The sequence below is a fragment of the Microtus ochrogaster genome, linkage group LG4 (assembly GCF_000317375.1).
Source record: "Microtus ochrogaster isolate Prairie Vole_2 linkage group LG4, MicOch1.0, whole genome shotgun sequence".
NCBI classification, from domain to species: Eukaryota; Metazoa; Chordata; class Mammalia; order Rodentia; family Cricetidae; genus Microtus; species Microtus ochrogaster.
The window spans coordinates 63238423-63255507 of record NC_022030.1 but is presented as its reverse complement, the minus strand read 5'-3'; the positions used below and the strand labels follow the sequence as shown (position 1 = coordinate 63255507).

The 17085-nt window shown below is 44.3% G+C and overlaps 1 pseudogene; it reads right to left on the bottom strand.

Annotated features, from left to right (window-relative positions):
* Positions 1–15653: 15653 nt before the first annotated feature.
* Positions 15654–17085, bottom strand: part of LOC101991671 — an 18588-nt pseudogene continuing 17156 nt past the window's right edge.

The window sequence follows — 17085 nt, the reverse complement described above, 5'->3', positions numbered from 1 at the left end:
CAGTATGCCCACCATGTGCTGGAGGATACAAATACACAGGAGGAGACAAAAGCATCCTAAGGGAGAAGGGATTTATTTAGCTCATGATTCTGGGGCACAGTCCATCATGGCTGAAAAGCCAAGGCCGCAGGAAATTGAAGCAGCAGCAGGTCACATCCACAGTCAAAGGCAGAGAGCAATGAATGAACGCTAGTGCTCAGTTCACTCTCTTCATTCCTAGGCAGTCCAGGGTCCTCTGCCTAGGAAATGGTGCCACCCACAGTGGGTGGATCTTCCCGCCTCAATTAATATAATCAGGATAATCCCCTACAGACCTGCCCATAGGTCAGCCTGCTGTAGACAATCTCTAGTTGAGACTGTCTTCCCAGGTGATTCTAGAGTGTTTGAAGTTGACTATTAAAGCTAAGTACCATGCTCAGCTATACACATTTCCCCCAGCCTATTCTAAAGGTTCAGGCTATTTGGGGGACCCAGTTCTCTCATGACTAAAGGGAAATGAGGAACAAATCCAAGGAGAAATACCCCCCAAACCCTTGAAGTTTCAGTCGAGAATGGAGTTATTTCTGTTATTTCTGCTCAGGTTTCATTGCTAAGGAAATCACATCTCGAAGATTCCTCTCAGTGGGATGGGTCACAGACTTCACCCACAGAAGGTTCTAGATCCACAAGAGACTGGCAGTATCAGGAGCTTGTCCCTTGATATCCATTGAAAATTGACTACTTACTGAGCCTGAGGATACTGGGACCCACAGACGTTCATATCAGACCCTCTAACATTGATGTATAAGCTACCATGTCTCCTGTCTTGTTTTAACCATCTCTGGTTATGTATAACACCTGATGAGGTGTGTGTACCTTAGGGAATAATGGTGAGGAGAACATGGCTATGCATGTTAAAAAACAATGTGTTTTCTCCCCAAAAACATTTGCAGTGCCTGACTAATTGAATCTTAAGATAAAGAACCCATGGATGGGGGAGCCGAAAGTATGGGCTCTCTATGGGAAAATGTAGTAGTTTGAGTGAGAACGATCCAATAGGCTCATATATTTGAATGTTTATCACCCAGGAGTGAAACTATTTGGGCAGGATTAGGAGGATTGGGGGTGTGGCCTTGTTGGAGGAAGTGTGTCACTGGGGTAGGCTTTGGGGTTTCAAAAACACACCTCAGGCCCAGTCTCTCTCTCCCCCATTCCCTACTGTTGGTATATAAAGATTTAAAACTCTCAGCTACTTCTCGAGGGCCATGCCTGTCTTCTTCCTGCCATGATGATCACGGACTAACCCTCTGAAACTGCAAGCAGGTCCTCAATGAAAAGCTTTCTTCTAAGCATCTAAGAGTTGCTTTTGTTGGGTGGAGATAACACACACCTTTAATCCCAGCACTCAGGAGGCAGAGGCAGGAGGATCTCTGTGAGTTTGAGGCCAGCCTGGTCTACAAAGAGAGTGCCAAGCCTGTTACATAGAAAAACCCTGACTCAAAAAAACAAACCCAAATAAACAAAAAGTTGGTTTGATCATAGTGCCTTGTTACAGCAATAGAACAGTGACAAAGGAGGGGAGAACAGCTAATAACAGAACAGTAATTAAAGCAACCTGTAAGTAGCCATATTTAGAGTCTAGAATTGGAAGCCCTGACTCCCAGGCTTCAGCCTTTAACCCTGTCTATTACTCCCATAGGATTGATTAAATCCCTCCTGATTGGAGCACTGACTTCACACTCCTTGCCTTTATCTGCTGTGGCCGTCACTTAGAACCATCTAACTTCTATCTGTAAATAGGACCTCTGCATCTTGACTGCAAGACCAGAACAACATGCTGCCCTCAAAACATGGACTCATGTCACTTCAACCTCAGAGCCTTTTCTGGATCCTTAAGTGGTTGACCTTTGTCTCCAAGACCTTCAGAGAGATTGGCATCTCTCTCCTACCTTGATCTTCAGCTTCGCCAGCTTCTACCACCTCCTCATCCCTCCACTGCAAGATGCCAGCACACCACAGAGCTAAGTCTAAGAAAGGAAGATGCTCTGCTGGCTAGGCCACCTCCCCAGAGTCACTTCTTTGTAGACAGAGACTGTGCTTCTGTTTCCAATTGCCCAGACTCGAATAATCATGCAGAAACTATATTAATTTCAACACTTTTGGTCAATGGCTCAGGAATATTCCTAGCTATCTCTTACATCTTAAATTAACACATTTATATTAATCTGTGTAGTGTCACCAGGCTGTGGCTTACTGGTAATGTTCTGGCATCTTTATCCTTCGGAAGCTACAAGGCATCTCTACCCCGCCTACTCTCTCTATATATCTCTATTCAAATTTCCTGCCTGACTTTACTCTGCTAAGCCATTGACTGAAAAAGCTTTATTCATGAACCAATAAAAGCAACACATATAGAGAAGGACATCCCATATCACTCCTTCAAGGTGGGTATGCTGGACACTCGCTGTCCTCCAACAACGGGGAGTGGCAAAGGACAGAACACGTTCTTGCCCTGTCCTTCTATTATCTGTGGAGTGTTAGGGGAAGTTGCTATTTTTTAGCTCCAACAGGAAGATCCGTGTGAACAAAATTTCTGGGTTTAGTCTTTGTCCTGGCGGACAAAGGTAGCCAGAGAAAACAAACAAACATAGACAATCACAGACTGGGTGTGAGAGCTTACAACTGTGATCAACAGCACCTGGGAGCCAGGAGGATCACGAGTTCAAGGTCAATAGGTTTAATCCATAGCATCATAAACAAAAACAAAAAAAAAATTGAAATAAATAGATGAATGAATTCTCTGGTTTATCCCCCAAAACAGTATCAACAAGAACCCTCCAGGGTTATCTTTGACTACATAATAAATTCCGTGCCAGGCTGGGGTATCAAGAAATAAAATAATCACACCAAACAACAAGACCCTACCCAAACACACCACATAACTTAAAACAGGAAAAGAAATCTAGTAATCCAGAATCTAACAGACAAAGAAAAGTACCTGTCGCCTCATTATTGGCCATCCCTAATATTGTTGAGGGTTGTTTGGTTTTTTTTTTTTTTTGCTTCAGATTTTATCCATAAGCTTAATGAAATTCAAATGCCTATTTCCATAAACTGACATTCAGTCTGTCGTCTGGCATCAGTAGGCATTCTTCGTGAGCTAGCTTTTAATCTTCCTCTCATTTTCTAGTCACAGAAAGAGTCGGGAGTACTCTATAGCTTCTTTAGCCAGTCCCCTGTGGCTTAATAGATGGTTTTCATTTTTGAAATGATCACCAATAAACTATGAAAACTTTTATGTGTTTGTATTGTTGCATAAATGCAAGCCTGTGGCTACCCGACTCATAGCAGTGGGAATAGAACACAGTATTTCATGTTTTCAAGAAGCCTAAGAGAATGACAGCTGCTTTCTAGTGTATCTAGAATCTGTGGGAAAAGTCAGCTCTCAACAGAGTATGATACAAGGTCTGTAGCCTACACTGGAGTGTGTTATAACAACAAAACTTGGGTGAACTCAACCTGGCGGGGGGAAGTCTTCTACCCACCATGGGTGTATCAACCTAGGCCCATAATAGAAAGAAAGTGTGCGGATTCATTTAATCCAGACGTTTCTGGATTTACCGTGGAGTTACATTCCTAGAAACCCTTCATAACTTGAAAATATTGTTAGTTGAAATTGCTCAGTGGGTAAGAGCACTTGCTGCCCAAGCTTCAGGACCTGAGTTTGAATCCCTAGCACCCACGTAAAGAGGCAGGAATGGGCGCACATACTCACCTGTAATTCCAGTGCCCTGCGGGGTGGAGATAGGAGGCTGCCTGGTGCCTGCCAGCTGCCAGCCTAGCTCTGGGTTTAGTGAGAGACCTAAACCATTCTGTCTACTAAGCAGGCATGCTCTTGTATTCAGTTAATGTAGCCACGTTAAACATTTAGGTAACGTCTATATTCCTAGGCTGGTTGGTTTGTCATTTTTCAGCTCAGGAGCTGAAACCAAAGCCTAGCAGAACCAGGTGCTAGAGAGTTAAAGTCAGAATAGGGGGCAGCTGCTCCATGATTGCGTCCCACCCTTTTGGTCTAGCCTGGCCTCATGGGACATTTCCTGGGCATTGTACCTTTTCCTCTCTTTGTATGCTATGAACCACGTTTGCAAACTGCCATTTCTCTGTCCCTCTAAACCATCCTGGGCTACTGCAGCCTCATCTTTTTCTCGTAGTGAACCCCTTATCTTCCAGTATCTCTAACACTTCCCTGGTAGCTAAGTGGAAAATTCAAAGATCTGAAAAAAAAAAAAAAAGCTTTCCCCAACAACTGTGCAGTTGGGGAAAATGTGACTTGACTGAGTTCTGGGTTTTCATGTGAAACCTGATGTAAGTCAGATCCTTGCAATGAAATCACCTTCATCTGCCTCTGTCTTTGGGCTGCCTGTAAAAATTCAGGCTCTCTGGTAAGCCTCGGTTTCAGACAAACAGCAAATAACTTTTTGCAATCTGAGTATGTCCTAAATCTGTTATTCCTCTTCTTCTCCCAAGTGAAGAATCATTGCCTTGGCCTAGAGCCACCTATCTGCAGAGACCACACCTACTGGAGGCTTCAGAGAAGGGCTGGTGTAGATAAGATCAGAATTAGCTTCTGGACAGAACAGCTGGCCTTCGTTTCTCTATAAGGACAGGATAATCCTACTCTGTCAGAAGCTAACATTCCAGTGGATTTAGCTTGAAGGTCTAATTTGGTTTTATTAGTAATCTGTGGTTCTGGTAGTACCCCAAATCTGGATCTGGAAGGGTTGAACTAACAGGCTGGTTTTTGTAACATTGAGTAGTGTTAATTAACATCAGATGGTCCTGGCTACCTCCTCACAAGACCCAAGTCTTCAGGGGTGAGTGTCTGAGCACACTAGCAGAAACTGGCATGTGCTGTTTGGCTGCCATCTCTTTGCATGCCTAGATAGGTTGATTGGCATGAAGCTTTGACATGAGTGACTCCATTTTGGTTTTAGTCTTTGGAGGCATGCAGCCAGAGTTCTGTCTGAAACAATGGCCTCCCCCAAATCTGATTGAAGGGCTCTGTGATGGCTGCTTGGGAGTCCATGGAGAAAAGGCAAGTTTTGAGAAGATCCCAAAGGTGATCCTGACACTCGGTGGTGTATGGGTTCCCCTCTCCAGTGTTGGGGCTTGAGGATTGTTGAAATATGACACGGAGGCAGGCTGTGTCCCGCCACCCATCTAGCTTTACCTGAAATAATTATATGGAAACTGTATTTTTTTAAACACTGTTTGGCCCATTAGTTTCAGCCTCTTATTGGCTAGCTCTTACATATTGATCTAACTCATTTTTAATAATCTGTGTAGCCCACGAGGTGGCTTAACAGGGAAGATCTTAACCTGCAGCTGTGTCGGGTGGGAGAATCATGGTGACTTCTTGACTCGGCTTCTTTCTCCCAACATTCTGTTCTGTTTACTCCACCCACCTAAGGGTTGGCCTATCAAATGGGCCTAGGCAGTTTCTTTTATTAATTAACCAATGAAAGCAACAGAATAGAAAGAAATCACTCCCACATCGGAGGATGTAGAGACTGGCTCCCTCTTCTCCCGATTCCTCCAGAAGGGGTCATGCAGTGGCCAGGAAGGGGAAGGGAGACAGAGGGGGAAAGAGTCAGCGAAGCGAACCTCTTTCAGCCTCCAAAGCTCTGTGAGGAGCTACCTCAACCGGTGAAGCTTCACTCTCCTTATATGTCTGAGGCAGAAGCAGCCCGCAGATTCACAGGTGCTTAGGACAGAAGCAGGATGGAGGGGGAGGCTGCTGTCAAGGTCAAAGGCAGCAGGAAGCGGAATGCAGTCAGCTGTGCTCTCAGAAACCACAGGTTGGGCAAAGCCAGGGTTTTTGACAACACTGAAGAAAAGAACCTCAAGATGAACCAAAGTCCAAAGCAAAGTCGTTTACCAAGAAAAGCGTTTTAATGCGGACTTCAGTGTAGGGTGGGGGTGGTGAAGAGTTAAAGACAGCCGTTCACATCGAAGGATGGAATGGGGTATGGGCTTCCTGCGGAAGAGTCACATCCGAGGGTCTTAGCATCCCTCCCAGTGTGTGTGTGTGTGTGTGTGTGTGTGTGTGTGTGTGTGTCCAGAAATCCTAGGCAGGCAGACAGACGGAGGATTAGAAGATTACAACTTTGAGGCTAGCCCGGGCTACAGCGTGAGACACCCCCACCCCTACACACAGTGTCGATAATCTTACATCTGCCTAAGGATCTCTCGCTAGTAGGCTGCTAAGGCCAGAGAAGAACAGGAGAGCTTGTTCTTATGGTTCTGCTTTTCTTCACTTCCCATCATTCCTTTGAGAATCCCTTACCATGTGCTTTGATCATTGCATCCTCTGCCCCAAACTCAAAGATCCCTGCCCTCCCTCCTCTTGGTGTTTTATATATATATGTGTATGTATGTATATCGTTCTCTCTCTCCCTGAAACTCTCTACTGTCAAAAGCTCCTCAGCTAGAGGTGGGGCCTGTGCTCACCTCCTGATTCACACTGAGATTTTGTGACTATGTCACAAGGAGGCCACCACCCAAGTTTTGACTCTTTATAAGTCTGTGCTGGCTAGTTTTATGTCACCTTGACACGAGCTAGAGTTATCTGAAAGGACAGACCCTCAATTGAGAAAATGCCTCCATAAGATCCAGCTGTAAGGCATTGCTTCGTGATTGACGGGGAGGGTCCAGCCCATTGTGGGTGGGACCATTCCTGAGTTGGTGGTCCTGGCTTCTATAAGAAAGCAGGCCTAGTGGTCCCTGATGGGCAAGCCAGTAAGCAGCAGTCTTCCATGGGCGTTGCACCAGCTCCTGCCTCCAGGTTCCTGCCTCCAGGTTCCTGCCCTGCATGAGTTCCTGTCCTGACATCTTCAGTGATGAACAGTGGTATGGAAGTGTAAGTCATACCCTTTCCTCCCCAAGGTGCTTTAGTCCTGGGGTTCTTCACAGCAACAGTCACCCTGACTACGACGGCACAGTTCTCTAATCTTGTCTGTGGACCTTGTCTCAGTGGCGTCCTCGGCTCTTAGTGATGGGGACTGAACCAGGTTCCAGAGTGCCTGGATCCCTTGTCTGTCTTTCTCCCATGCTTGTAGGACCGATGGCTGATGACAAGGCCCACAGATGTTGGGGTGAAGAATGGAGTTCTGACTTTGTGCCGCTTGCCCTCGTTCAAGTTTGTGTCCATTGCCGACTTAATGCATGCTCTTAGGCAAATAACCTTGAGAAGGTGGGTACCGGTATTTAGGGGCTCCCTGAGAACTACATGAGGTGGGAGGATGATGCACCAGGGCCTGTGTGTCTTCTGAAAGTCATTACAACATTACAACATGAATGCAATGGGAAGTGGTTCACAGACTGAACAACTAACCCACGTACAGAGTTGGGGACATAGCACTTTTTACTTCCCCATAACATTCAAGCAGGTGAAGCAAGGAGCCAGATGATGTTATAACGACAAGGTGACATTACAAAGGCAAGAGGAGTCATAAGAAAGTGATAGGTTTTGTGTATCTGCCACCCTGACATCAAATGTGTATATACTTGCTCGCCCCCCTTACACACACACACACACACACACACACACACACACACATACACACGTACGTACGTACGTATATGTCGCTGGGTCATCCAGTTCCAGTAATTCAGTGATCCAAAATTTCTCACAGACAGATGCTGTGGGATATTATTTTAAGATGTATTACACTCGTTTATGTTGTGGAGCATTTGTTTTAATGATGCAAAGATGCGTTGCATTTTTTTTTTTAATGCTGCTCTGTGAAGCTGTGTTACATTGCCTGTCTAAAACACCTGGTTGGTCTAATGAAGAGCTGAAGAGTCAGTAGGTAGGCAGGAGAAAGGATAGGTGGGGCTGGCAGGCCGAGAGAATAAATAGGAGGGGAAATCTGGGAGAAGAGGATAAGATGCCAGAGTCGGGGGCAGTCGCCCAACAACACGGACAGTCACGAACTAAGAAGGAAAGAGAAGATATACAGAGATAGAGAAAGGTAAAAGCCCAGAGGCAAAAGGTAGACAGAATAATTTAAGAAAAGCTGGCTAGAAATGAGCCAAGCTAAGGCCGGACATTCATAAGTAAGAATAAGTCTCCATGTGTGGTTTATTTAGGAGCTGGGTGGTAGCCCCCTCCCCAAGAAGTAAAGAGCAATAAAACCCAACAACAGAAAGATTTCTTGTCTATAATGGAATTATTTAGCTCCTTGGGAAAGAAGGTCTCGGAATTGCTTTTGTTTGCGGGGGAGGTGCAAAACGTCTTACGTTTTAGCAAAATTTTATCAGAAATATCAGTGCGCTTGCATCAAGGTCTTTTTCCCTTGCTCTATCTACACCTGTGTTAATTGCACACCTCACACAGAGGTGCTGTAAGTGGTAGGTAATTCCCTCTCCAGCTGGCTATCAGGGCTGCCCTCTAGCTTTGTAGAAAGTATCACCAGCCCTATCTGAAAGCAGAACAGGGAGTAACTAGAGCTGGGCCTGAGGGAGAGGGAGATGGGAGGTGCTTTCCGAGCAGGCCTGGCAGGCCGGAACAGCAAGTACGGTGGCTGGCCGCCCATCCGATAGTGGTGAAGGTGAATTTGGGGGAGAGCTTCTGCAGCTCCCAGATGCCAGAGATAGAGAAGAGGAGGCCAGTGGTCAGAAGAGATGCCTGCCCTGGGGAGTACAGATCTGAGATGGCCATCTGGGCGGCTGTGCGCGCGTGCAGAGTGGCTATGGTTTTGTGCTTTCTCTGGGATGTAGGGAAAGAATGTGTCCCTTGTTCCTTGTACCATCTCGGCTGTCTTACAGGAAACTGTAAGGAACACCTTTCTCATCAACCCGAGCGCGAGGAGGGTGAAATGTAAAACTCTGCTTTCTGGTCCTGATATACCTAAATGCTCTTAGCAGTAGGATTCTAAAAGCCACAGGCCAGCTTTCTACCCAGCCAGGAGGTAAGAGATTTAACCAGAAATTAGGAATGCAGACCACCGATTGTGCCCCTGGTGGCTCCAGCCAGAAACAATTACCCACTTGGCTCATTAATACAAGTAACAAATGGCTAATTGTCTCTACAATTAGCCAAGAGCTGGTTCCGTTGCTTGTGACTGTGAACCGGGCACTTTGAAGACAGACTGGCAAGGAAAGAAAAGAGATTTCAAATTCAGATGGAGAGAGATGGGCTGTCTTTTCATTGGGGTTCTCTTTCTTTATGAAGGGAATGGGGGTGGTGGTAAGAGCGATGTATAAAGAGGGTTGCCCAAGTGAGCCTGTGCTATGCCAGAATGGTCCTCCATTATCCTTGCTTGTAAGCCCTGCGATTCATGAGAGAAAATGCACTGAGTCATGGGGATGTGTGATTGGCTTAGACAAAAGCACTTTCTTGTGTGTAGCCCTTAGGAGGTGAAGTCTATGATTCTGATCCTTCTGGAAATTTCCTGAGGCCTGCTGTGAGGGTAACTGAGACCCAGGGCCAGCCCCCAGTCTTTCCCAGTAGGTGTGAGCACAAGGCAGTGAGGGGTTGAGGTTTGTGTGTTCTGTCTCAGTCTGGGATTCTATGGCAATATGCTGTGAGCTGCTCTTAGTTTATAAGCAACGGAGATGCATTTTCCACACTTCTAGGGGCCAGGAGGTCCAATGTTAAGGTGTCAGCAATTCTGTGTCTGCTGAAGGCTTTCCTCTCTGTTCCAAAATTCCAAAACAGGCATCTTCCGTGTGTTCTCACATGGCAGAAGGGCCAGACAGGGGTCGAACACAGCTTTTTATCACGTCTTAGAGCCCAGGTGACCTGACTACCTCCTAGAGGCCTTGCTCACACTCAGGTAAGCTGGACAACCATGGGGAATGAGGAGACCACAGGGCAGATAGAGGCTGAGTAAAGTGGGGCTGTGTTATACAGGACCACCTCCAAACAGGCTGGAACTAGCATGGCTGGCCCAGATGACCGCTGACCATGCTGTGCTTCCTTACCCTGGTACCTCCACATCCCTAACTTTGTACAGCTGCCTTCTCCCATCAGGCAACTATCTGTCTGGCACTGTGACACAGCCAGGAAACCTCATATAAGAACAGAAAAAGGGGAGTAGTGATCCTATTCTAGAGAAAAAAAAAAAACAAAAAAAACAAAAAAAAGACAATTCTTGGAATTCTCTATCCCCTCTCTCAATTCATAATTCCCTTTACACTTGGCCCTTTAAAGCAACTCCCTCAAATCTGGTAGCTGGGACTCTCCTTCAAGAACACTGTATCCACCCGGGCACATGCACAGTGGTCCTCTTACGCCCTTCTCTCACGCTCCACGCCAGCATGTGACCCTGTATCATTACATTTCATTACATCACAGGGAACATCGAGTACTTCTAGCACTTTGGGGATAGAGGAAGGAAGATTAGAAGTTTGAGACCATCTTTGACTATGTATCAAGTTCGAGGCCAGCCTGAGCTACTTGAGGTCCTGTCTCCAAATGACAACAAAGCAGCCATAACCATAAGATCATCTTTTCATAACTAACTCCGGCTGTGCTTCATGAGGACTTGTCCTAAATCTCTTTTCTGTGGTACAGAGTGAAGACCATGGGCTTCACCCGAATAGAAGTTTCTGGAAAGAACTCGGGCTGCATCAAGCTCTGTCTCCTGCTTCTGAGGACAATAGAGGAGATTGGATTTCATCAGGAATTCCAGAAATACAGACAATCAACCATGGCTCTTTCCCCTGACTCTCAATGTGAAAACTTGGGTGTTGACCCAGACGCCTCCCTCTGTTTCCTGTGATGGTATTGAACTTCACTTCATTTCGTTCCTGGTTCCCCTGGTTTCCCGAGATCATTGCTCTATCAAGTCTACTTCCGGAGGTGACACCTAAGAGCCTATGAAGCTTTTGAGCAGGGGTATGTGTCCACTGTGAAGGGCAGCCCGCTTGCTTTTGAACAGATGTGCTTGACAGCAGGCACGGGAAATGAAAAGGGTGGTAATGAAACAAGCATGGAGGGAGAAATGAGAAAATATTTTCAAGAGAGACGGAGGGAGAGCTCTGGCTCAGCAGTTGGGAGAGGCCCCTTGCTCCTGCTGACCCCTCAGAGTTTCAACTCCAATCCTCAGGTCTGACTGACCTAACACATAAGGACTGGTGATGGCCAAAATACTGATTATGCCCCAGTGTTTAAAAGATATAAAATAGGTTGAGTGACCTGGTTATGCCTACTACTACAGAGGTGCACAATAGTAGTCATGTAGACAATCCGGTCCTCTCACGTGTCTACTGTAAATGTAAGCCTGAAAGTTTTAATGTACTGGTTTCCCCATACCTCCCAACCCTCCTGTGCCCCCCCCCCCCAGAAGGCCAGATATGGGTATTGTCCCCTGTCAGATCTCCAGGAGCTGGAGTAACAATGCAGTTGTGAGATGCACGACACAGACACTGGGAATCGAACTTGAGTCTTCTGGTTTAGAAGATCAGGAGGCACACTTAGCTTCTGAGCCATCTCTCCAGCACCCATGCCATCTTTATATTCAGAAAACACTGGGACATGAAGAATGATTTGATTTGTTTGTTTGAGACAGAGTTTCCCTGTGTAACAGCCCTGGCTATCCTGGAACTCGCTCTGTAGACCAGGCTGACCTCTGCCTCCCAAGTGCTATGATAAAGACACACGGCACCACTGCCTGGCATGGTTTAATCTTTATGCCTCTATAAGGTAACGCTTGCCGCTTGCTTGTAGTCGTTTGAAGTCTAGTTTGCTCTGTTATTGCTTGGAGAGCAGACTTCCATGGGCATCTTGGATTATCAAGACATCACTTCGTTTATCAGAGGCTGCCCCCAGACTTTGGGAAGGACAATGGCCCAGTGTTTAGGTGTTGGGCCATTCTGAAGAAAACAAAACAAGAAAAACCCATGGTGACAGGCAGGCATGGGGAGGAAAGATGTGTATATTGTAACACACACCTAAAAAACTCTTTGGGTTTTTTAGGGTACTGCCTATGTGCTTGAACTGCTGGGTTTATGGTGGTGACCACATGTATAGTGGTATTTCAACTGTATTTGAATAAATCTTACCTGGGGATCGGGAAAGTAAAACAGCCACACTGGCCAGCCTTAAACCGGGCAGTGGTAACACACACCTTTAATCCCAGTAGCCACATTAGTTGCCAGAGAAACAGGTGGTGCATGCCTTTAATCTCAGAACAAGAGAGGATTATAAAATGGGAAGAAAAAAATTTCTCAGACTCGGTCTGTTTCTGAGATTCCTGGAGGCAGGATTGCCATTTAAAACTGGCTTGGGGCAACGTCTCAGGTAAAGGTGGTTACATAGATGACTGGTGGTGGCTACATTTACGCTTGCAGGTGTAAGACTTCTGCCCTGTGTGAATCCTCTTAGATGCTAGCAGGGTGGTTTAATGACTGAACGACCTTCCACGTGTACTACATTTGAAAGGCTTCTTTCTTTCGCTTGTGTGTAGTTTCAGGTGGTCCCGTGTGTATATAGAAGCCTTTCGGACACTCTGCACAGAAAAATGATCTCTCCTGTATTTTCTTGTGGACTGAAAGATAACAGGGATGATCAGACTGAAGAAACTGATCCTTTTGGGTAATGAAAAGGGAGTCCATCTCACTTCCAGGACTACCAACACCACCGTCTTCTTCACTAGCATTCCAGGGATTGTCTTGGCCATCTTCACTGTCCTTAGGAGATTGGCAAGGGTGTCCTTACATTCTCTTGTGTTAATGTTGTTGTAGATTGTTCTTTCAAGAGCTTAATGACTACTTTAAGGTCATGTTCCCAGAAAAGGGGGCTTCCCACCCCTGCACGGAGACGTCAGCCATGACGGGAGTCTTCACGCACTCGTCAGTTTCTCCGTGAGTTTTCCCGTGTTTCTGCAGCTTGATTCCTACTTGTCTTTTACAGCAAACTTATCCTTGTCATGCACGGTTTTGAGAAACTGCTCCTTGCTCTGTTTTTCTGGCTGCAACCACGAGGTAAGCATCTCCCAGAGCATTTGCAGTTCCTGCTTTGCACAGGAGCCATTGTCAGTTAGGAAAGTTGAGTTGAGCACTAGGAGAGGTGGAGATGTTGTCTTCCCCTGACACAGGAGAAAACTGGGTTCTAAAAATCCTGCATGTTGTCTAATAAGCCATCATTTTCTAGTGACTGGGGCTTAAAGGAGTCTCTGAGGTGAGAAGCCATTCTGCTGAGAATCCTCTGAAAGATTCAAATACGGCAGACTTGAAGCTCTTCTTCTAGGGTGGGTTTGATATCAAATATGGCAGACTTGAAGCTCTTGTTCTAGGGTGGGTTTGATATCAAATATGGCAGACTTGAAGCTCTTGTTCTAGGGTGGGTTTGATATCAAATATGGCAGACTTGAAGCTCTTTTTCTAGGGTGGGTTTGATATCAAATACAGCAGACTTGAAGCTCTTGTTCTAGGGTGGATTTTATACCAAGGGGTGAGTCCATCAAGCACTAGAAGCTGATGTGTCTCCAGACTTGCTCCACTTCATTTTCAGGCTCAACTTTGGGGGCATGAATTTATGAAAAAGCCATTGCCTGAGGCTTTTTAGCCACCAAGACAGAGTGAGATTGGAATTCCAGCTCTAGGAATTGGGACCCAAACCCAGGCACCTGAGTTTGGGAGAAAAACAAGTGCTCCCAGCTCCCATCTGCCCCAGCTTAGCTTCCATGTAAAGGTGGAAAACACACAGAGAATATGGATACTGTATGTTAGTTGTTTTGTCTTTGTAGTGAGAAAGGAGTAGCAGCTGCTAAAAGACATTTGAATATAAATGCTGCTGAATTAATCCAACCTATATATCTTGAAGATGCTTTGACTTCGAAATTTAAGTCAAAAGATAATGTTACTTTGGAGAAGAGGTTGTGCTTTTGTTTCCACAGGAAGTGAGAGACTGTGGATTCCTTCTGGACTAAGAAAAATAAGGTTTGATCCAGAAAGACCCCCTGAGAAATCCTCCAATAAGAGTGGGTGGCCTAGATATTCAACGTTTTAGAGCACCTCTGTTGGAGTTTCCTCTGAGTTCTACATCCAGAACAGCCTCAAGACTGCTGCCTGAGATGATCCAGCCTCACAGAATACTCCTGTCAGGACTTGACCATAATCCTAAATTTTCTCTGGGTCCCCATAAGATTATCAGTGCCCCCATTCAGCAGGAAGTAGCCTAGAAAACTACACCTACAGTCCCCCCCAAAAAATGGATTATGGATGTTTGTCTTTGTCTAATGTGTTGGTTTTAAGTTTCTATAGATAACTGTCAGGGAAAAAACTGAACAAGAAAATTAGATTCAAGGTTATTGTTTGGGATAAAAAGACTATAGATAATCTAGTTTTGAGAGAAAGAGGCCAGGAGGTAATAGCATATGCCAGACTCAGGAGGCAGAGGCAGGCGAGTTTGAGGTCAGCCTGGTCTACAGGACTGGCTCCGTAGCAACTGAGAAACCTGTGTCTTGAAAAATGACAAATGGGAAAGAAAAGAAAAAAAGTATATAGATAGAGGATAGAATAAAAGGTTAGATTATTGAATCTACTATGAAAAGAAGAGGATATAGATATAAGATAAATTAGCTTTTTAAAAAGCAACTAGTTTTGAATGTTTTACATTGGGTTGGACTTTTGCATATTGTATACAAACTTTGTATATTAAATTCATTTTATTAAAACATGTTGTACATACATTTCTAGTCTTATTCAAGGTATTGTACCCATTCAACTCTTAACAATGTAATACAAATTTCTAGTCCTTAAGTTATTACCAACTGTTAGGATTATAAGGAAATGCAGATTAATTAGTCACCTATTAGAATTGAACTCATAGTCACAGATACGTTTTTGAAGATATTTTAGATCATCTTCAAGCACTTCCAAGAGCGACATAATATGGCATTTAAGTATTAATTTTAAACTTAACATGAACAACTTTTACTTATTAGTGGCAACACCATTACTCCATGAATCTAGGGAAGCGGGAAGCCAGTTACTACTGTTGAAGATTTTAATGTCACTGAGAGACTGGATGTGGTATAGGCTGATGGTTAGGTTTAGAACAGAACAAGAACAACTGCTGTAGTCACTATGATGTGACCAGGCTTGAAAAGGAAGAAGGATTTAGACAGAAAAAAACAATAAAAGGACTGCTTTTCCCATCCAATAAAAATTCTAAATATTGAAATTGTTTCAGGTTGAAGGTATAACTTAATGGCAAAGTTCATGTTTTGCATGCACAAGGCTCTACATTCCAATGCCCAGTAACAAAAACAAAATGTTATTTCCAACTACAATTAATATTACAGCATTAGTGCATCAAACCTCACATCTACAACAGAGACACAAGGGCTGTTTACCTATTCCATCACGAGTAATCACTCAAGTCTTTGCCCTTCAGTGATTCCCAATTTCTTATGAGTGAAAGTACACTTACAGATACCTAGAATACCCCTTGAGGACCGCAGGCTCCTTGGAGGGAATCTGTTGTAAGAAGGGTAGGCTATCAAGTACAAACCACTTATCCAAGTACTCAAATCTTTCCTAAACAGACTAATGAATTCACACGAACAGCAAGGGAAGATGTTTGTAAATAGGCATTTTTAACTCTTGGAATCAAACATTTTTCATGGGCGGGTAGTGTATAAGATTTGCAAAAGCTGGGATGATTAGAGCTCCTGGAGCTGAATAGAAGACCCTGTACCCTCCAGGGCTCTGTAGACCACGGGCAGCACACTGTTCTTTATTTTGTCAGGAGGGGTTTTGGTTAGAAGCAAATCTATTTTTTGTAAAAATAAATAAATAACAAAATTTGTCATCTGATCCGCATCGGGTCTTAGAGCTGGCGTCACATTTAGCAAATGTTTCACCTGTTCACAAACTTCCTCAGGTCTACTTTTAAGTGAACTGGATCCTAAGTGACTCAACTGGTCCAAATGTCTACTGAAACTCTTGTAAACACCCTGCTTGTGGACTTCAAATATAGGTTTCTCTTTATTAGAGACAGCATACGTAAACATTCTAAAGAATACATATTGCTTGCTATCTCTCAGCTCATGGAGAGGATGTACTCAGGAGCCAAGTATTCAGGATGTGGGAGGCACAAAGATGTTAAGTTTGGGTCCCACTCTTCACAAGGAAACTTAGGCTCTTATTCAGAAAGATTGTTTGACACACAAAACTCAAAACCCATTATTTATCAGGCTCCACTCTTACTCAAAATGACATTTTCAGGATTAACGTTTCCATAAACCATTTTCATACTGCTATGCAAAAATGACAATCCTAAACAAACCATACTTAGTTTCTACATCAAAATGTTTATAACCCTTAATGTCTGGAGATATTGAAGAGGGTAGATTTTCCCAGTTACCAAGAACATTGACTAAACTGGCAAAAACTGGTTCTGTACAAAATGCCAAGCAATCCCTCGACTCTTCAAGGAATGCTGGACAGTGAGAAGTAGAGGGTGCCATAGCTGGGTGAGCTGCTGGACCCCTTGTTTTAAAGAACCAATGATTTGATCCTTTTCAAATTTTTGACATTTGTCAATTCTCTTTTTTTTTTGTTTTTTGTTTTTTTTTTTCAGCTGTCTTAGGGTTTTATTGCTGTGAAGAGACACCATGACCATGACAACTCTCATAGAGAAAAACAGTTAACTGGGGCTGGCTTACAGTTTCGGAGGTTTAGTCCATTATCATCATAGCAGGAAGCATGACAGCATGCAGGCAGACATGGTGCTGGAGAAGAAGCTAAGAGTATTACATTTTTATCTGCAGGCAGCAGAAGGAGACTACCATAATAGGCCTACTTAGCCTTAGCATATGAGACCTCAAAACCCACCCTCCAACAAAGCCACACATACTCCAACAAGATCACACTTCACTACAGGCCAAGCATTCAAACACAAATCAATGAGGGCCATTTCTATTCAGGCTACCACACCAGCCACTGGTGTGTTTTTAAGTGAAAAATGTTCGCATACTATAAAATAATTATACTTATTGTCTGACAATAGACTATTTTTGTGAATTGCTTTTATTCAGTTAACAATAGATCTTGAGAATCTTTCCATGACAAAAATATGTATCTGTGTGTGAT